The 21,904-nt window shown below is 42.5% G+C and overlaps 1 protein-coding gene across 5 annotated transcripts in view; it reads right to left on the bottom strand.

The window, feature by feature from the left end:
* Positions 1-21,904, bottom strand: part of LOC122548623 (uridine-cytidine kinase-like 1) — a 205,683-nt gene that overhangs the window by 128,314 nt on the left and 55,465 nt on the right. The window lies entirely within an intron of this gene.

Raw genomic sequence — 21,904 nt, 5'->3', positions numbered from 1 at the left:
TGCATAGTCAGAAGGGTTAACCTTCCAAGCTAGAAAGTATTTTGTCGAGCACCAAGGCCCCTGGGATCTCTGTTAATTGCAAATTATACAAATTAAAATGTTAAAAATGGATCAAAACAAGACTATTAAGCGCTCAGACCATACAGTATAAACAACAAAGTGATTGGACTGAGACAGATACAAATAGTTTAGAAAACTGTGCCAGAAAATGGAGTTGTGGAGAGATAAATTTAAATGAAAGCAATTGAAATCAATAAGTGATATTCATATTGTACCAATCTACAAAATATGTCAGAAAAGAGGACTGCAGAAGCACAAAATGGAAACCAGTGCTCCAGTGAACAGATTTGGTGGAAAGAGCAGATAACAGACTACATTAGCAGGAAGATAGAAAGCAAAACAAGAGTCAATGGTGTTTTTCTGAAGACACTTGGTTCCCCAATCTAGAATGGAGGACAGACAACCAGAACACATCAATACCTAACGTTGAGTTTTTAAGACTAGATTCTTAGCCAAAATGTTGGGGTCAATGTTTAATGTGTGCCTTAATTTTGAAGAGTTGAAACCCACACTTTCCCAACATCTCACTGTTACAAAGTTTCCAGTTCAGAGACTGTTCCTGCCAATTTTGCCCAAAAGTTGCATAAAAGGAATACAGGACACATCAGTGTGGTGGTTGTCTTGACAGCATGTGTTTACATGTGCAAACACCAGACTAACAGCGGACTTCAATTATGAGCTATTCATGTAGTGTCCCTACTTTTGAGCCAGGCTGCTTAGTTCAAATCCCACCTCTTCCAGGAGGTAGCTGCAAATGCGTGACAAGCATAAACAATTTGGATTTTTAGAGATTATAAGTAGAGGCGATTTTGTACACAAGATCATCTATTATTTGAATATAAGGTATATTGTTGTAGGCCCACCATGATGATAGCTGGTCACAAGAATTTAAAGGATAGCTAGGAAGACAGACTTAAGAAAGAAGAACCATTGAAGTGATCTAATAGAAAGCTAAAAAGTTAATAAATTTAGATCAGCTAATATCACAATTTTGATGACAGGTTTAAAGATAATGACAACATACAAATTAAGGCTATAGAATTTAGATAAATACTTCATGCAAAAGCCGAGAAATTACCACGTTTTGCCAGTAACAAAAATCATTTTAAGAGGCAAATTTTTGGGAAGGAAAAAGAATCGATGTGGGAAGAACCCACATTAAGAACAACCACAAAGGGGCAAGTTTATTGGATAACCTATTCATTTCTAAACAGTAATAAAACTGTGTAATTAAATTAACAAAGTAGCATCAAATTACAGTGAGAACAGTCCTTGCTACATATGAGAATGTCAGTAGCTTTACATCTGCTCAGGAGATGCAGGAAAGCATTCGACCACTGGAGTGAGGCACGTTTGTTTAGAAGAATTGGGGACATCTGTTCTTGTCAATGGATCGTCTAAATAAGGTGATAACATTTGTTTACTTGTGGAATGTGTGGCAGTACTTTCTTCTCATGCTGGAAGCACATATTTCACAGTGGTATATCAGATAACTAAATTGCTGGTTTATATCAAAAACTCTTAACAAAATACATACTCAATAGCAAAATAATTTTTAATTTAGTAAGCGGAGTGGAATATGCATCTAATAGAACAATCCTGATATCTGTTCAGTGTGGTATACATGAAAATGTTTGAATTTATAAAGCTCAGATCCTTCACCTTGATTGTTCTGGAGAGTGAATGTCTCAATACACTTAAAGGCTAGGAAAATACAAAGGCTGAAAGTTGGAAGATGTTCATGTGTGAGTGAGAGAGAGAAAACATTCTTTTGTAAATTACATTCACTGACTGAAGGGTTCAAGGGACAGAGAGAGGAGAGGAAAAAAAAGAGTGCGGGCACGAAAAGAGCGTGCGAGAAAGAAAGAGAGCAAGAGAAAGACAGAGAGAGAGAGAGACACAAAGACAAAGGCAAAGACAGAAGCTGGTGGAAAGATTAACCCTTTGTGGTATGATTTGAGTGAATACTGGCTTGTCATGGATTGAATGTGTGTGTTCCCTGGAGCTCGAGATCCGGGAATGTTATGAAATTAAGTTGCATTTTGGGAATCTAAGACGATTTTAAAAGAAATAGCCATTTACTAGACATGTTAGCTGAGTGAGGTGACCTCATGACCTTTTAGGTTGAAAGACTAGTCTCTCGTCATGACGTACTAGCCAAAGTAATTGACCATTTGGCCTGGCTGGATCAAGGTTTCCCACTTTGATGTGCATGTGCCTTAATTAGTCAAAAATACACAGACGTGTCAATGAGTTTCTCTTCCTCGGCAAACTTTTGCCATTTTATTGCTGCTTATCTGGTGAAGGACATGCGGCATTTTTGTAATTTTAAAAGCAAATTCTGTATAAAGATAGCTTGTTTGCAGCAATAAGGGGAGTAGCCGGAGAGAATTCTTAGGGCTAAGAGCTGGCACCGCTACTCTGCTCAAGGTTTTAGAACCTTAGCTCAAGCCTAGTTTGTAGGTATCTATGTTATAATGTAATATCGATGCCATTGGTAAATAAAAGTGATAATTTAAACTAAAGCATCTGTCAGAGTTTTATATTCCAGACTACCAGAGTATGATCTCCGGGATGAACCAAGAGAGGCTCCAGGTCGAGTCCATCCGGATTCCCTGAGCCATCTCAAATAGATACTTTAACAAATATCCACAACAAACACACTTCATTCGAGAACTTCTAGTGAGCAATACAATCCTGCAATAGTCACCAATCTATATTCTCATTTGCCCAAAATCTCCCTAATGGAAGAATCAACTCAAAATATACAGTTTATTTTAAAAAGTCAACCAATATTTTTCTAGATCACTTCAAAGTACTGCAAATTTTGAAGAAGCACTGATGTGTCAGTTTCTGTAGTATTAAAAATTGTTCATAGGCTTTTTAAACATGTAATTTTCTTTTATTAGGAACACAGGAACAGAAGTAGGCCATTTAGCCCTTCAACCATTCAACACAGAATCATAGAATCCATAGAATGTGGAAACATGCCAGTAATAGATATAATATAAACTTGCCCCGTTTTAGTTATTAATGTGGGTTCTTCCCATATCAATTCTTTATCCTTCCCAAAAATGCAAGTTGCCTCAAAATGTTTTTGTTCTGCAATCCTCCGAGCAACAACCCACTCAGACCCCCCATTGTGGCTAATCTACCTAGCCTGCAAACCCCTGAACCCTTTCATGGTTAATCATCTAACTAAATGCCATATTCCCACACTAGCCTCACATCCCTTAACTTGAAATCTGTCAATCTCTGTCTCAAAGTTACTTCTGATTTGGAGATGCCGATGTTGGACTGGGGTGTACAAAGTTAAAAATCACACAACACCAGGCTATAGTCCAACAGGTTTATTTGGAAACACTAGGTTTCGGAGCGCTGCTCCTTCATCAGGTGGTTGTGCTTTCCGTTATTACTCCAACATAATTCGCTGGCCTATCCTGTTTTACTATATCTGGCTCCCCAGTGCTTTCTCTAACCCATCACCACAGATTTCATGTTGCTTACTTTATTGCAGTGAAAACACTGGATATTTTTTAGCTTCTCTTTCTCTTGCAAGGGTTTCCTTTTTACCCCATGGTAAGTTATCCTTATGATCTTTACTGAGTAGAGAATTCTAAACATTCACCATCTCGAGTAAAGAAATTTCTCCTCATCTCAGTCCTAAAATGTTCAACTTTTGTTCTGTGACTGTCCTTCAGACTCCACACCAGAAAAACAACACATTGTTTCTATATAGAGTCATAGAGAATCAGAGTCATACAACATGGAAACAAACCCTTCGGTCCGACTAGTCCATGCTGACCATGTACCCAAACTAAACTAGTTCCACCTGCCTGTATTCATTCCATATCCTCCTAAGCTTTCCTTTCATGAACTTATGCAATGTTTTTTAAAATACTAACTATACCTGCATCCATTACTTCCTCTAACTCTAAATTCTGGAGAATAAAAGCCCAGTCTCCTCAGCTGTATTCCCTAATTAATGCAGAAATGCAGGGCCAAAGGGCCTGTTCAGGTGTTGCACTGTTATGTGTTCTATGAAAGCCAGATCAAGCTGTGGAACTACGGACATCATTTTCACTGCTCCACGGCTTCTCATCTGACAGGTCCAATACTCAAGAAATCAGTCTGCCAAACCTTCACTGCACACCTTCAGGAAATCGTGCTTGACAAATCTGTTGGAATTCTATGAAGATGTAACTTGTAGAGCTGACAAGCGGGAGCCAGTTGATGTGGTATATTTTGTCAAACACTTTCTGAAAGTCTAAAGTCCCACATAAGAGATTATTGTGCAAGATTGAAGTGATTGGGATTGGGAGAAGTGTACAGAGATGGATAGAAAACTGTTTTGGCAGAAAGGAAATAAAGTAGAAATTTATGGGTCCTTTTCAAATTGGTAGGCAGTAACTAGTGGGGTGCCACAGGGATCGGTGCTAGTACCCCAGCAATTCACAACATATAATGATTTGGATGAGAGAACAAAACGCAACATCTCAAAGTTTGCAGATGACAACAAGTTGGATGGGAGGATGAACTCTGACGAGAATGCAGAGATCCTTCAGCATGATCTGGACAGATTGGGTGAATGGGCAAATCCATGTCAGATGTAGTATAATTTGGATAAATGTGAGGTCAGTCACATTGGAAGCAAAAACAAGAAGGCAGATTACTAACTAAATGGCTGTAAATTGGGAGAGGGGAGTGTGCTGCGGGACATTGTGCACCAGTCACTGGTGGTGAGCATACAGAAACAGCACGTGGTAAAGAAGGCAAATGTTATGTTGGCCTTCATTGTGAGAGGTTGAGTAGAGGAGCAGGGATGTGTTGTTGCAGTTATATAGGGCTTTGGTGACGTTATACCGAGAATACTGTTTGCAGTTGTGGTCTTCTTTTCTGAGGAAGGATGTTCTTGTTCTCGAGGGAGTGTAGATTGATTTCGGGACGGTGGGACTGACGTATGAGGAGACATTGACGAGATTAGGATAGTTTTCTCTGGAGTTCAGGTGGAGGAGGGGGGATTTCATAGCGACTTATAAAATTCTAACAGGACTAAATAGGGTGGATGCAGGCAGGATGTTCCCGATGATGGACTGTGACAACCTTCCTCCTTTAATAAGGTTAGGTCGTCCTCAGTCTTTTTTTTTACAAAGAGTTGCCGCAAATGTATAGATTCCTGTGTGTTTGACTTGGATGGTTTTTAAGGCCAATTTGACCATAGCTAATAGATACTGCCTTAGGCAAAAGGCTTTCATGTTTAAACAAACACTTGTACAATGAACGGGGAGTGGCCAATACTCCCAGCTCAGCGTATCTCTTGTTTGGTTTGAGCAGGCAGTCAGGTTTGTAAGGCGCTGGTCAAAGAAACAGTTCCATACTGACTTTTCTCTCTCTCTCTCTCTCTCTCTCTCTCTCTCTCAATTTTAGTCTGTGGAGATTTTGCAAGTATTTGGAACAGCATCACTAAGTTGCCATAGAGTCGACTAGGTTGTTAAACAGCTAAGGTATTCTATATTCTCTTTGGTTTGTATTTCATTTGATAATCTTGCAAATACATTCTGTTTTAGAACATAGAACATAGAAGAATACAGCGCAGTACAGGCCCTTTGGCTCTCGATGTTGCGCCGATCCAAGCCCACCTAACCTACACTAGCCCACTATCCTCCATATACCTATCCAATGCCCGCTTAAATGCCCATAAAGAGGGAGAGTCCACCACTGCTACTGGCAGGGCATTCCATGAACTTACGACTCGCTGAGTGAAGAACCTACCCCTAACTTCAGTCCTATATCTACCCCCCCTTAATTTAAAGCTATGCCCCCTTGTAATACCCGACTCCATACGCGGGAAAAGGTTCACACTGTCAACCCTATCTAACCCCCTAATCATCTTGTACACCTCAATCAAGTCACCCCTAAACCTTCTTTTCTCTAATGAAAACAGCCCCAAGTGTCTCAGTCTTTCCTCATACGATCTTCCTTCCATACCAGGCAACATCCTGGTAAACCTCCTCTGCACCCGTTCCAGTGCCTCCACATCCTTCCTATAGTATGGCGACCAAAACTGCACACAATATTCCAGATGCGGCCGCACCAGAGTCTTATACAACTGCATCATGACCTCAGGACTCCGGAACTCAATTCCTCTACCAATAAAAGCCAGTACGCCATATGCCTTCCTCACCGCACTATTTACCTGGGTGGCAACTTTGAGAGATCTGTGTACATGGACACCAAGATCCCTCTGCTCATCCACACTGCCAAGTATCCGACCATTAGCCCAGTATCCCATCTTTTTGTTATTCTTCCCAAAGTGAATCACCTCACACTTAGCTACATTGAATTCCATTTGCCACCTTTCTGCCCAGCTCTGCAGCTTCTCTATATCCTGCTGTAACCTGCCACATCCTTCCTCACTGTCAACAACTCCTCCGACTTTCGTATCATCCGCAAACTTGCTCACCCAACCTTCTAACCCCTCTTCCAGGTCATTTATAAAAATGACAAACAGCAATGGTCCCAAAACAGATCCTTGCAGAACACCGCTAGTGACGGCACTCCATGAAGAAACTTTGCCATCAACTACTACCCTCTGTCTTCTTCCATCCAGCCAATTCCTAATCCAAACCTCCAACTCACCCTCAATGCCATATCTCCGTATTTTCTGCAGTAGCCTACCATGGGGAACCTTATCAAACGCCTTACTAAAATCCATATATACCACATCTACCGCTTCCCCCGTTTTTGTTTAAAACTAAGCAGTTTGGCCAGCTGCATCACTGCTGGAAAATCCACTGTACAACTGCTTAAAACAACTAGAAAAGTTAAGCTCTGGGCTATCTTCTTGAAATAATTTGAGGTCTGGATGAGTCCATAACAGATTGGGGGCTCTTTCCAAGATTTGTTCTATAGTTCCAAAATGGGATTAGGGTTGTTGGACTTAAAGGCAGCAAGTAGTAGGTGTTAGTGTCTTTTGTTCCAAGTGTTGAATTTGGTTGGTTTAAGCAGTGGTTTGTGAGATAATGGCTTTTTCAATCACCCAGGGGTTTTCTCGGAGTGGATGATGTTTTGGGGATTTTACAAAAGGTGAACAAGGAAAAGCTGCTCAAATTGGCAGTCAAACTGGAGTTGGAGCTTCCTCCTTCTGTGAGGCAAGGAGAGAGATAATTACAACAAGAACTCAGCATTTAAATTTGCTGGAAATGCCATCAAAATCTTTATAGATGGCCAAAATTCAATTGAAAATGAAGTAGCATGAGTTAGAGGCAAAAGACAAAGAAAAGAAAAGAAATGAAACTGCATTACGATTAAAAGCAGAGGAAGAAAGGAAGAAAGAGGGAGTTTAAACTTCAGCAATTGGCACTTAGACAGCTTAAAAAGGATGGAGATGAAGGCTGAAGGTAAGGTTAGTGAGGAAGAGAGTGAGGATGAGCAAACCTGTGGTAGCCAAAGACCTGGTGAGGATCTGTTTAAATATATCGAAGCATTGCCTAAATTTGATGAGAAGGATGTGGAAGCCTTTTGCATCTCATTTGAAAAGGTGAATTAAACAAATGAAGTAGTCAGTGAATGTGGATTTTGTTGATCCAATCAAAACTTGTAGGTAGAGTTAGTGAGGTATTTGCATCACTATCAAAGGAGGTTTCTGGGGCGTATAAGGAGGGAAGAAAGCCATCTTAAGTGCATATCAACTTGTGCCAGAAGCAGACAGTCAGCATTTCAGGAGTCTGAGGAGGGACCCTGATCAAACCTACATTGAGTTTGAAAGGATCAAACAAAGTAATTCTCTTTGGAGGAGTTCAAAAATTCACTTCCTAAGATAATGAGAACTCATGTGGAAGAGCAGAGAGTTAAAACAGCAAGATTAGCAGCTGAAATGGCTGATGATTATGAGTTCATTCATAAATCAAAGTTTGGCTTCAAACATCAATTTCAATCCGTGAGGGATAGAAATTGGAAAAAGTGAAATTCGCATGTGGAAAGGGAAAGGTAGATCCACTGAAGCACAGTGGAGACTAAAAAGCTACACCAGAAATGTAGAAACACTAAACCGTATTCTTGTGAAGGTAATTTACTCGCATAGGACAGGAGCAGCAGATAAAGGGGTTACAATATTAAGGAGGTACAGGATCATGTCAATCATTGATGTTGAAAGATGAGGAGATATATACCTCTGAAGAATTATTGCCATAAAATGTGCTACTAACGGGAATTCACAGTGAGACAAGGAGTGCTCAATTAGGTAGAGTGAGATTAGAGTGTCCAGAGAAGAGTGGAGAAGTCATGGCAGGAGTACTAGACAAATCTCAGCTCCTGGAATACTATCTGTCCTTGCTAATGATATAGCTGGTTCACAGGTACAATTGCTGCCTACTATAGCTGAAAAGCCAGTGGAAACTCAGACAACTGAACGGGCGGCACGGTGACTCAGCGGTTAGCACTGCCACCTTATACTGCCAGGGACCCAGGTTTGATTTCAGCCTCGGGCAATTGTCTGTGTGGAGCTTGCACACTCCCCCAGGAGTCTGCATGGGTTTCCTCTGGGCGCTCTGGTGTTGTCACACACTCCAAAGATGTGCAGGTTAGGTGAATTAGCTATGCTAAATTGCCTATATAATGTGCAGGGATGTGTAAGTTAGGTGCATTAGTCAGAGGAAAATGTAGACCAAAAGGGTAGGGGAATGGATCTGGGTGGGTTATTCTTCGGAGGGTCAGTGTGGATAGGTCCTTGCTAACGATATAACAGGTTTACAGGTACAATTGCTGCCTACTATAGCTGAAAAGCCAGTGGAAACTCAGACAACTGAATGGGTGGCACGGTGGTTCAGTGGTTAGCACTGCTGCCTCACAGCGCCAGGGACCCAGGTTCAATTTCAGCCTCAGGCAACCACCTGCATGGAGTTTGCACATTCTCCCTATGTCTGCATGGGTTTCCTCCGGGTGCTCAGATTTCCTCCCACCGTCCCCAATATATTGGGGAGACAGGCCGCCTACTTGCGGAACGTTTCAGAGAACACCTCTGGGACACCCGTACCAAGCAACCCAACCAACCCGTGGCTCAACACTTCAACTACCCCTCCCACTCCACCAAGGGCATGCAAGTCCTTGGACTCCTCCATCGCCAGACCATAGCAACACGACGGTTGGAAGAAGAGCGCCTCATCTTCCGCCTAGGAACCCTCCAACCACAAGGGATGAACTCAGATTTCTCCAGTTTCCTCATTTCCCCTCCCCCCACCTTGTCGCAGTCAAATCCCACGAACTCAGCACCGCCTTTCTAACCTGCAATCTTCTTCCTGACCTCTCCTCCCCCACCCCCACTCCAGCTTATCACCCTCACCTTGACCTCCTTTCACCTATCGCATTTCCAACGCCCCTCCCCCAAGTCCCTCCTCCCTACCTTTTATCTTAGCCTGCTGGACACACTTTCCTCATTCCTAAAGAAGGGCTCATGTCTGAAATGTCGATTCTCCTGCTCCTTGGATGCTGCCTGACCTGCTGTGCTTTTCCAGCAACACATTTTCAACAATAATGAATGTATCCAGCATATTTCTAGAGACTGTTCCATTACACAATATCACTTCTAGAAAAGGATTGTAGAGGAATTACTCAAATTTTTCACCAGATATAATCAGATCAAGAGCCAAACTTCACAAGAAAAGTATTCAAGGAAGTTATGGATAGCTTGAAACAAAACAATTCAAATCTATTGCATACCATCCAGAATCACAGGGAGCACTAGAAAGGTGGCATCAGATATCAAGACCATGTCAAGACTTATAGTCAAGACTATCCAGATGATTGGGATAAAGGAATTCCCCTTGTACTTCTTGCCATCAGAAATGCACCAAATGAATTGACCAAATTCAGTCCAATTGAATTAGTTTTTGGGCATGAAGTAAGACATCGGCTAAAATTGATTAAGGAGAAATTGGTATGCCACAGTTCAACGCCAAAATATTTGGACTAAGTGTCAGATTTTAGGGAATGATTAAAAGAGAGCAAGGGAATTGGCTCGATAGCATTTAACAGCACAGGTTCAAAAGAAAATTGAACACATGCTCCAAGCTGACATAATTGAAGTGAGTTACAGTGACTGGAGCTCACTCATTGTAATGGTGCCAAAACCAGATGGCATCCAATGGTTATGTGTGGACTATTGCAAAAATCAGTGCAGTTACAAAGACTGACATATATCCACATTTGAAAGACTACGTTGAAAAGTTGGGACCAGCAACTTATATTTCTAAGTTGGACTTGCTCATAGGATACTGGCAAGTATCTTTGCCTGAAAGAGCAAAAACAATTTTGGCTTTCATAATGCCGAATGGACTGTACCAGTTTAAAGCTATAAAAAACTGCACCAGCCACATTTCAAAGATTAACAAATAAGATCATTTCCAAATTACCCAATTGTATTGTCCATATAGATGATCTCGTGATTTTTAGTCACACATGGAAACAACATTTGATCAGATGGGTCAACGGACCAAGGAGTGGCAGATGGAATATAATTTAGATAAATGCGAGGTGCTGCATTTTGGGAAAGCAAATCTTAGCAGGGCTTATACACTTAATGGTAAGATCCTAAGGAGTGTTGCTGAACAAAGAGACCTTGGAGTGCAGGTTCATAGCTCCTTGAAAGTAGAGTCGCTGGTAGATAGGACAAGGCATTTGGTATACTTTCCTTTCTTGGTCAGAGCATTGAGTATACGAATTGGGAGGCCATGTTGCGGTTGGACAGCCACTTTTGAAATATTGCATGCAATTCTGGTCTCCTTCCTATTGGAAGGCTGTTGTGAAACTTGAAAGGGTTCAGAAAAGATTTATGAGAATGACAATAGACAATAGGTGCAGGAGTAGGCCATTCTGCCCTTTGAGCCTGCACCACCATTCATTATGATCATGGCTGATCATCCTCAATCAGTATCCTGTTCCTGCCTTATCTCCATAACCCACTATCCTTGAGAGCTCTATCCAACTCTTTCTTAAACGAATCCAGAGACTGGGCCTCCACTGCCTTCTGGGGCAGAGCATTCCACACAGCCACCACTCTCTGGGTGAAGAAGTTTCTCCTCATCCCTGTCCTAAATGGCCTACCCCGTATTTTTAAGCTGTGTCCTCTGGTTTGGGATTCATCCATCAGCAGAAACAGGTTTCCTGCCTCCAGAGTGTCCAATCCGTTAATAATCTTATACGTCTCAATCAGATCCCCTCTCAGTCTTCTAAACTCAAGGGTATACAAGAGTTGAAAAATATGGTGCTGGAAAAAAACAGCAGGCGAGGCAGCATCCAAGGAGCAGGATAATCGACGTATCGGGCATAAGCCCTTCTTCAGGAATGAAGGCCTTCCTGAAGAAGGGCTTATGCCCGAAACGTCAATTCTCCTGCTCCTTGGATGCTGCCTGGCCTGCTGTGTTTTTCCAGCACATTTTTCAACTCTGGTACTCCAGCATCTGCAGTCCTTACTTTCTCAAGGGTATACAAGCCCAGTCGCTCCAATCTTTCAACATAAGTTAGTCCTGCCATTCCAGGAATTGACCTCGTGAACCTATGCTGCACTCCCTCAATAGCCAGAATGTCTTTCCTCAAATTTGGAGACCAGAACTGCACACAATAGTCCAGGTGCAGTCTCACCAGGGCCCTGTACCTCTTTGCTTCTATACTCAATCCATCTTGTTATGAAGGCCAGCATGCTATTAGCTTTCTTCACTACCTGCTGTACCTGCATGTTTGCCTTCACTGACTGGTGTACAAGAACACCCAGATCTCTTTGTACTGCCCCTTTACCTAAATTGATTCCATTTAGGTAGTAATCTGCCTTCCTGTTCTTGCCAAAGTGGATAACCATACATTTATCCACATTAAACTGCATCTGCCATGCATCTGTCCACTCACCTAACCTATTAAAGGATTGGACACTCTGGAGGCAGGAAACAGGTTTCCGCTGATGGGTGAGTGCCGAACCAGAGGACACGGGGTAGACCATTTAGGACAGAGATGAGGAGAAACTTCTTCACCCAGAGCGTGGTGGCTGTGTGGAATGCTCTACCCCAGAGGGCAGTGGAGGCCCAGTCTCTGGATTCATTTAAGAAAGAATTGGATAGAACTCTCAAGGATTGTGGAATCAAGGGTTATGGAGATAAGGCAGGAACAGGATACTGATTAAGGATGATCAGCCATGATCATATTGAATGGTGGTGCAGGCTCGAAGGGCAGAATGGCCTACTTTTGCACCTATTGTCTTTTGCACCTATTGTCTATTGTCCAGGTCACCCTGTAATCTCTTGACATCCTCCTCACATTTCACTCTGCAACCCAGCTTTGTATCAGCAGCAAATTTGCTAATGTTACAATTAATACCATCTTCTATATCATTGATATATATTGTAAAAGGCTGTGGTCCCAGCACTGATCCCTGCGGTACCCCACTGGTCACCGCCTGCCATTCCGAAATGGAGCCGTTTATCACTACTCTTTGTTTCCTGTCAGCCAACCAATTGTCAATCCAAGTCAGTACTTTGCCCCCAATACCATGCGCCCTAATATTGCTCACTAACCTCCTATGTGGGACTTTATCAAAGGCTTTCTGAAAGTCCAGGTACACTATATCCACTGGATCTCTCTCATCCACCTTCAGAGTTACATCCTCAAAAAATTCCAGAAGATTAGTCAAGCATGATTTCACCTTCATAAATCCATGCTGAATCGGACCTATCCTGTTACTGCTATCCAGATGTGTCGTAATTTCATCCTTTATAATTGACTCCAGCATCTTTCCCACCACTGAGGTCAGACTAACTGGTCTATTACTTCCTGCTTTCTCTCTCGCTCCTTTCTTAAAAAGTGGTACAACATTAGCCACCCTCCAATCCACAGGAACGGATCCTGAATCTATCGAACTCTGGAAAATAATCACCAACGCATCCACGATTTCTAGAGCCACCTCCTTCAGTACCCTGAGATGTACACCATCAGGCCCCGGGGACTTATCAGCCTTCAGACCTAACAGTCTCTCCAACACCATTTCCTGGCAAATATAAATTCCCTTCAGTTCAGGTCCTTTAGCCACTGTTACCTCTAGGATATTGCTTGTGTCTTCCCCAGTGAACACAGATCTGAAGTACCAATTCAACTCTTCTGCCATTTCTTTGTTCCCCGTAATATATTCCCCTGTTTGTGTCTTCAAGGGCCCAATTTTAGTCTTAACCATTTTTTTCCCTTTCACATACCTAAAAAAGCTTTTACTATCCTCCTTTATATTTTTGGCCAGTTTACCTTCTTACCTCATTTTTTCTCTGCGTATGTTGCAGGTTTTGCAACATCGGGAGAGATTGAATAGGATAGGGCTGTTTTCCCTGGAGTGTCGGAGACTGAGGTCTATAAAGTCATGAGGGGCATGGATAGGGTAAATAGACAAGGTCTTTTCCCTGGGGTAGGAGAATTCAGAACTAGTGGGCATAGTTTAGGGTGAAAGGGGAAAGATATAAAAGAGACCCAAGGGGCAATTCTTTCACACAGGGGGTGGTGTTAAGTGGAATGGGCTGCCAGAGGAAGTGGTGGAACCTAATACAATTGCAAAATTTCAAAGGAATCTGGATGGGTATATGAATAAGGAGAGCTTGGAGGGTGCTGACAGGTGGGACTAGATTGGGTTGGGATATCTGGTCAGCATGGGCGAGTTGGACCGAAGGGTCTGCTTCTGTGCTAATTATCTCTGACTCTATTTATCCGAATTGTTCGATTGACTTCGGGGGAGCAGACTTGGTGATAAACCTAACTAAAAACCCAAGTCACCTTCCTGGCGATGTTACTGGACATAGACAAATGGCCCACGAGATGCAAAAACAAAGAGTATCAGCAACTCCCCAATTACATCTGCAAAAAGAGCAGTACTACAATTCCTGGGATTGAGTGGATTTTAATCAGAAATTTGCACCAAATTTTAGTAGTGTGGCTGTTCCACTCACTGAGTTGCTCAAGAAAGGCAAGATGTTTCAGTGGAAGGCAGACTGTCAGAAGGCATTTGACAGACTGAAAGCTGTGTTAACTACTGCCCTAGTGTTAGCCACACCTAACTACACAAAGCCATTTAAGGTGGCTATCAATGAGAGTGATGTGGGTGTTGGTGCTGTGCTCTTACAGGAAGACTATGAGAAAATAGAAAGACCAATCGGGTATTTCTCCAGGAAACAATGTTCATCCGCAGAAATATTTGACAGTTGAGAAGGAGACTTTGAGCTTGGTATAGGTGTAACAACATTTCAATATTTAGGTTACCTATAATGTCTCGGAGACAACCTGTCAGAAAAATTTGCCCAATAGGTTAGAGATCACAAAACACAGCTCGAAGGGAAACTGACAAACAGTTTACTGCAAGCGATATCGCTGGAGGAGAAAACAGACCAGCTGACACAGAACTGACAGTCTGCACAGAGAATTTGATTTCTCCTCCCAGAGCTGAGGCTAAGACCAGTTTTATAGTAATGCTGCACAATGACACTGATTAAGAAATGGGAAACTACAATGTTTCTGGAAATGAAGTAATTTAGTTGCAAGGATGCTAATTGGAAAACATTTATCGGATGAATGTCCTGTTCCTTCACACAATGCAACATCCTGACAGTACCATGGTTCCATTCATCTTCACAGGAAGGTGTTAAAGTCTTTTCTGAAGTGGTGAGGTGCTTCCATTCTCCTGTGGTGCCTGTCTGTCTGTCTGTCCTGCTCTGTGTGGCTTTGGTGTTACTGGGTTGCGAAACTGCCCTTAGGGCTTTGAGATCTCGGTCATTGTCCATGGGAGCTTAAAGCGCATTCCATTGTCTGCATGCCGTCTGACCCAGTTCGTGAGTTCCTCGGGAATTCTGGGTGTCCTGGTACAATTTGGCCAATTTGCTTTTATGGGCCTATCGTGGGTTGGTAAATCTTTTCCCACACAATCATATACAATGATCATACCCCATTGAAGCTTGTGAAGAAATTTAATACTGTTTAGATGAAGCGGTCCTTGAAGAAGGAGGCCATCTGGGTTGTGCATTTTTGGAACTGGTCCTTCTGGGAGCAGATGCGGCGGAGTCGAATAATTGGGAGAATGGGATGGCGTTTTTACAGGGGGCATTGTGGGAGGAGGTGTAGTCCAGGTAGCTGTGGGAGTCGGTCGGTTTGTAGTAGATGTCCATGTTGATTCGGTCGCCTGAAATAGAAATAGAAAGGTCGAGGAAGGGGAGGGAGGAATCGGAGACTGGTCAGGTGAATTTGAGGTCGGGGTGGAAGGTGTTGGTGAAGTGGATGAACTGTTCAACTTCCTCGTGGGAGCACAAGGCGGCGCCGATACAGTCATCGATGTAGCGGAGGAAAAGGTGTGGTGTGGGGCCAGTGTAGTTGCGGAAGATGGATTGTTCCACATATCCTACGAAGAGGCAGGCATAGCTGGGGCCCATGCGGGTGCCCATGGCTACTCCTTTCGTTTGGAGGAAGTGGGAGGATTGGAAAGAGAAGTTGTTCAGGGTGAGGACCAGTTCAGTCAGTCGAAGGAGGGTGTCAGTGGAAGGGTACTGGTCGGTACGGCGGGAAAGAAAGAAGCGGAGGGCTTTGAGTCCTTCGTGATGGGGGATGGAGGTGTACAGGGACTGGATGTCCATGGTGAAAATAAGGCGTTGGGGACCGGGGAAGCGAAAATCATGGAGCAGGTGGAGGGCATGGGTGGTGTCCCGAACGTAGGTGGGGAGTTCTTGGACTAAGGGGGACAGGACGGTGTCAAGGTACGCCGAGATGAGTTCGGTGGGGCAGGAGCAGGCGGAGACAATGGGTCGGCCGGGGCAGTCAGGTTTGTGGGTTTTGGGCAGGAGGTAGAAGCGGGAGGTGCGGGGTTGTGGGACTATGAGGTTGGAAACCTCATAGTGCGGGGTTGTGCGGCCTCCCATCCTGCCCCCTGTAAAACGCCATCCCATACTCCCAATTCCTTCGACCACAAGGGATGAACTCGGATTTCACCAGTTTCTTCATTTCCCCCCCCCCCCCCCCCCCTGTCTCAGTCAAATCCATCAAATTCAGCACCGCCTTCCTAACCTGCAGTCTTCTTCATGACCTCTCCGCCCCTACCCCAGTCTGACCTATCACCCTCACCTTGACCTCTTTCCACCTATCACATTTCCGACGCCCCTCCCCCAAGTCCCTCCTCCCTACCTTTTATCTTAGCCTGCTGGACAAACTTTCCTCATTCCTGAAGAAGGGCTTATGCCCGAAACGTCGATTCTCCTGTTCCCTGGATGCTGCCTGACCTGCTGCGCTTTTCCAGCAACACATTTCCAGCGGTGTTCTTTGAGCCCAGCATGTCCTTTGCATGGACTTTTGGACTCGATGATTCCAAGGCAGCCTCCTGACCTTGACGTGAAGCCCGGCATAGTCTGGAGTCAAGGCCTAGTGGTGACTAAATGCTAGGCGCTGACATGGGTTGGAAGGACTGTTATGGAATCATTGCGGTGTACAGCACGAAAATGGATCTTTCAATCCAATATGTCCATGCTGACCAGATATGTTAATTTAATCTAGTCCCATTTGCCAGCATTTGGCCCTCATCCCTCTACACCCTTCCTACTTATCTATCCATCCACATCCCTGTACCAGCCTCCTCCACTTCCTCTGGCAGTTCAATTCACAGCAGGTGATGTGTATGAAGATGCTGCCCCTTATGTCCCTTTTTAAGTCTTTCTCCGCTCACCTTTAAATCTATGCCTCCATTTGTGGACTTTCCAATCCTAGTGAAAAGATCTTGACTATTCATCCAATCCATCACACTCATGATCTTAAACTTCTAGAAGGTCACCCCCTAGGCTATTTAGCCTCTCCCTACAGCTCAAACCCTCCAGCCCTGGCAATATCCTTGTAAGTCTATTCTGAACCCTTTCAAGTTTCAATACATTCTTTATATTGCAGGGAGACCCAAGATTGAATGCAGTACAGGGTGTTCTGGCATATTGTGACAGTTGTGTTCCTCTGCAATCTTGAGCTATAGAAAATTGCTATACGTGTTCAATAGAAACTTCGCATTATCCAAACAGTGTCCACAATTCATCAATTACATTATTGCCAAGTCAGGTTGACGAAACACGTATTAATCTTAATTACTTGTATTCCAAAAGTGGCCTCACCCATGTCCTGTACAGCTGCAACATGACCTCCCAACCCCTGACCAATAAGGGCAAGCACTTCAATAAAGGACCAATTAAGGAACCTGCACTTCAAGGTGTTTTTTGTTCAGCAACACTCCCCGGCAGCTTACCATTAAGTCCTGCCTTGAATTGCCCTATCAAAATGTAGCATCTCGTTTATCTAAATTAAATTCTATCTGCCACTCCTCAGCCCATTGGCCCATCTGATCACTGGTCCCATTGTAGTCTGTGGTAACTTTGTTGGCTGTCCACTACACCATCGATTTAGGTTATCATCTGCAAACTTATTAATCATACCTCTGATATTCACATCTAGGTCAAATCTATAAATGACAAAAAGCGGTGGACCCAGCACCGATCCTTGTGGAACACCACTGGTCGCAGGCCTCCAATCTGAAAAGCAATCCCCCACCACCATCCTCTGTCTCCTACCTTTGAGCCGGTCATGTATGCTTTAGCTCTCCATATATTCCATCTGATCTAACCTTGTTAACCAGTCTACCATGAGGAATCTTGTCAAATGCCTTACTGAAGTCCATATGGAAACATTCATCACTCTGCTTTCATTAATTCTTTTTGTCACTTCTTCAAAAAATACAATCCAAGTTAGTAAGACACCAATTACCCACTAACAAAGCCATGTTGACTATCCCTAATCAGTTCTTACTATTCCAAATACGCATGAATCCTGTTCCTGAGAATTCCCTCCAGCAACTTGCCCACTGGGGCTTGCTGGTCTATAGTTCTCTGGCTTTTCCTAACCACCTTTCTTGAATAATGGCACCACATTAGCCAACCTCCAGTCTTCTAGCGCCTCGACCATGGCTATCTGTGATATAAATATCCCAGCAAGGGCCCCAACAATCGCTCCCCTAGCTTCCCACAGAGTCCAAGGGTCCTGATCAGGTCCTAGGGATTTATGCACCTTTTATGCTTTTTAAGACATCCAGCACCACCACCTTTGTATTATGGACACTTTTCACGATATCACTTTTTTTTTCCTCCCTCAAGTTCTCTACCTTCCATATCCTTGTCCACCGTAAACACTGTAAATAAACTCACCCATCAACTGCGGTTCCACCCATACATGGCCTTGCTGCTCTTTAAGGGTCTCTATTCTCTCTCTAGTTATCCCTTTTATTGTCCTTAATGTATTTGTAGAATCTGTTTGGAATTTCCTTTTTACCGTATTTGTCAAAGCATTCTCGTCCTCTTTTTGGTCTCTTGATTTTTCTCTTGGGTATATTCCTACTGCCCTTTTACTCTTCTAGGAATTCATTTGATCCCTGTTGTCCCTACACCAACAGCCTTGCCCTTCGCCCTTACAGGAGCATACTTTCTCCTGTCTCTCATTATCTAATTTTTGAAGGCTTCCAGCATTGCAGCTGTCCCTTTGCCTGTGAATATCCATCCCTAATCAGGTTTTGAAAGTTCTTGCCTGAAAATATCAAAATTGGTGTTCTTCCAATTTAGAACATTAAATTTTAGATCCGATCTATGCTTTTCTATCACTGTTTTAAAACCAATAGAATTATGATCACTGGCCCCACAGTGCTTCCCCCACTGACAGGGCAAGTGACCGAGCTTACTTATTTCCCAAGAGGCGGTCATGTTTTGCTCCTTCCGTAGTAGGTACGTCCACATACTGAATCAGAACATTTTCTTGTACACACTGAACTAATTTATTTCCATCCAAGTGATTAACAGTGTAGCAGTTCCAGCCAATGTTAGGAAAGTTAAATCCCCAACCATTACCACCCTACTATTGTTACAGATAACTGAGATCACTTTGCAAATTTGCTTCTCAATTTTCCACAGGCGACTGAGCAGTCTCCAGTTTATTCTGAAATTTTTATTTCCTAATTTTTATAATTTATTCCTATGATCTGAAATGCTGGACATCTTTTATTTATCTTTTCAATGTTTTTATCCCTCAGAATTTAAGCATTTATTTGTACCTAGGTACCTTTATACCCAGGATCGTACAATAAGTGGTGATTTTATAAACTTTTCACTCCTACAGCTCAGCGAGCAAACCTACACCCTAAAACTTTTCACTCTACACGTCGTTCTGCTGTAATGTGACAGTTGCGTTCCACTGCAACCTCGCACTATAGAAAATCATGCTATGGAAATCCACTTAAGAAAATTGCACTGTAGAAGGTCGCTAAAACAAAATTGCGATACCTGTTCAGTAGAAAATTCGTGTTTGACAAATTCTGGATGTTATTTGTACATCGCTTTTATAGCCAATTCGTGTTGGCGAAACGTGCGATATAGCAGAACAACCTGTACTCATTTGAGTACATGTGACAAATAAAGCTAATTCGCAAATTCAAAGTAGTTAGAAAATCATTGGGCAGAGTCAACATGGATTTATGAAGGGAAATAATGTTTAACAAACCTGATAAAGCATTTTTAGAAGATGTTACTAGCAGAGTCAATAAGGGAAAATCAATGGATGTGGTGTATTGGATTTCCGGATGTCTTTTGATATTCCCACCAGAGGAGCTTGGTGAACATAATTAAAATTTATGGGATTGGAGGGCAATACACTTATCGTGATCAAGGATTTTTAATAGACAGTAAGCGGAAAGTGAAATAGGAATAAATAGGTCATTTTGTAGGTTGGTAGGCTGTGACCAGTGAGGTACCACAAGGAGCCTCTGTATCCTCCTCACAACTCAGATTTCCACCAAGTTTATGTCACTTGCATCTGAAAATATGACTACTGGCCACCACATACAAATCATTGATAAGTACTTATCAATGATTTGTATGTGGTGGCCAGTAGTCATATTTTCAGATGCAAGTGACATAAACTTGGTGGAAATCTGAGTTGTGAGGAGGATACAGAGGCTTCAAGTTGCATTAGACCTGCTGAAGAAGTGCATAAGAATATGTCAGGATACCATATAATTGAAAGGGAGGGTGAAACTCAAGAAAATTACAATTACCAGAGGTGTTGGTAAATGGTTGGAACTGCAAGTTGCCAAAGTCCTGGTTGATTTTATCCTAGGATCTTAAAAGAAGCTAATGAAATTATTGAATGGTTTTAATTTTCCAAAACTCATCAGATTGGTATAAGGTTTCTTTTAGGTTGGAATATAACTAATGTAATTCATTTATTCAAAAAGGGAAGAAAGCAGGAAACTACAGACTAGCTATAACATCTGTCATAAAGAAAATGTTAGAAGCTATTATTAAAGAAGTTATAACAGGGCACTTGGAAAAGTGCAAGGTAATGTGATAAAGCTAGCATGGTTTTGTCAAAGGGAACTCATAAAAAATTAATTCACCGCAGTCCTTTTGAGGAGGTAATTTGCTTGCAAGTAAAGGGGAATCCAATGATTTATTATATTTAGGTTTCAGAAGATGTGATAAGGTGCCACATCAAATTGCAGAAAATAAAAGCTCATGATGTATGGGGTAACATATTAACATTGATAGAAGTTTAGCTAATAGAAAGCAGAGAGTTGGAATATTTTATTTTAGGCAGGCAGAATGTCAGAAAGGAGAACAGAATGTATAATACCTTTTTAACTATTTAAAAATCTCGCCAAATCTATTACAACTTAGTGATGCTGTTCCAAATACTTGCAACATCTCCACAAATGCTCCCTTGGCAAAAAAGGTGAAAACAAACACCGGGTCTTACAGGAGAGATGTCAGAGAGACAGAGAGAGAATCAGCATGAAACTGTTTCTTTGACCAGTAGCCTCAAAAAAAAACTGACTGTTTGCTGAAATCCAACCAAACCTGGGAGAACTGGACACTCTGTCTGCATTGTACAAGTGTTTTTTAATCTTGAAACTTGCCTGAGGCAGTATCTGTTAGCTATAATCAAATTGGCCTTCAAACCCATCCAAACTAGACAGATTGGAATCTGTGTGTGTGACCCTTCTTTATTTTTTTAAAAAAAAAGAGGACAACCTGATCTTGTTAAAGAAGTAGCATCATCACACCTCCGCACTTTCTAAAAAAAACCGTCAGTATCCGAAGATGGTTTCATTTTAAAGCCCCTTACTCCTGCACTGTTAGTATACTATAAAACCCAATACATTACAGTGACGATAAGCATGCACTACTACATTCTGTTTCAGTCCATTTATTCCTAACACCGAATGCCTCTGTTTCTCATCCAAGTTTCGACAATGCATCGGAATCATGTTTTTTTTTTGTCTTGCCACGTGCGCCATTTTCAAATTGAATGGCTGTAAGCTTCATCTAAACAGTATTAAATTTCTTCACAAGCTTCAATGGGGTATGATCATTGTATATGATTGTGTGGGAAAAGATTTACCAACCCACGATAGGCCCATAAAAGCAAATTGGCCAAATTGTACCAGGACACCCAGAATTCCCGAGGAACTCACGAACTGGGTCAGACGGCATGCAGACAATGGAATGCGCTTTAAGCTCCCATGGACAATGACCGAGATCTCAAAGCCCTAAGGGCAGTTTCGCAACCCAGTAACACCAAAGCCACACAGAGCAGGACAGACAGACAGACAGGCACCACAGGAGAATGGAAGCACCTCACCACTTCAGAAAAGACTTTAACACCTTCCTGTGAAGATGAATGGAACCATGGTACTGTCAGGATGTTGCATTGTGTGAAGGAACAGGACATTCATCCGATAAATGTTTTCCAATTAGCATCCTTGCAACTA

This window comes from Chiloscyllium plagiosum, unplaced genomic scaffold (genome assembly GCF_037043375.1).
Source record: "Chiloscyllium plagiosum isolate Xiang-an unplaced genomic scaffold, Cpla_swu_hap1 HiC_scaffold_3, whole genome shotgun sequence".
Taxonomy (NCBI): Eukaryota; Metazoa; Chordata; class Chondrichthyes; order Orectolobiformes; family Hemiscylliidae; genus Chiloscyllium; species Chiloscyllium plagiosum.
Note: the sequence above shows the minus strand (reverse complement) of the source record. Positions and strands in the feature narration are given on the sequence as shown.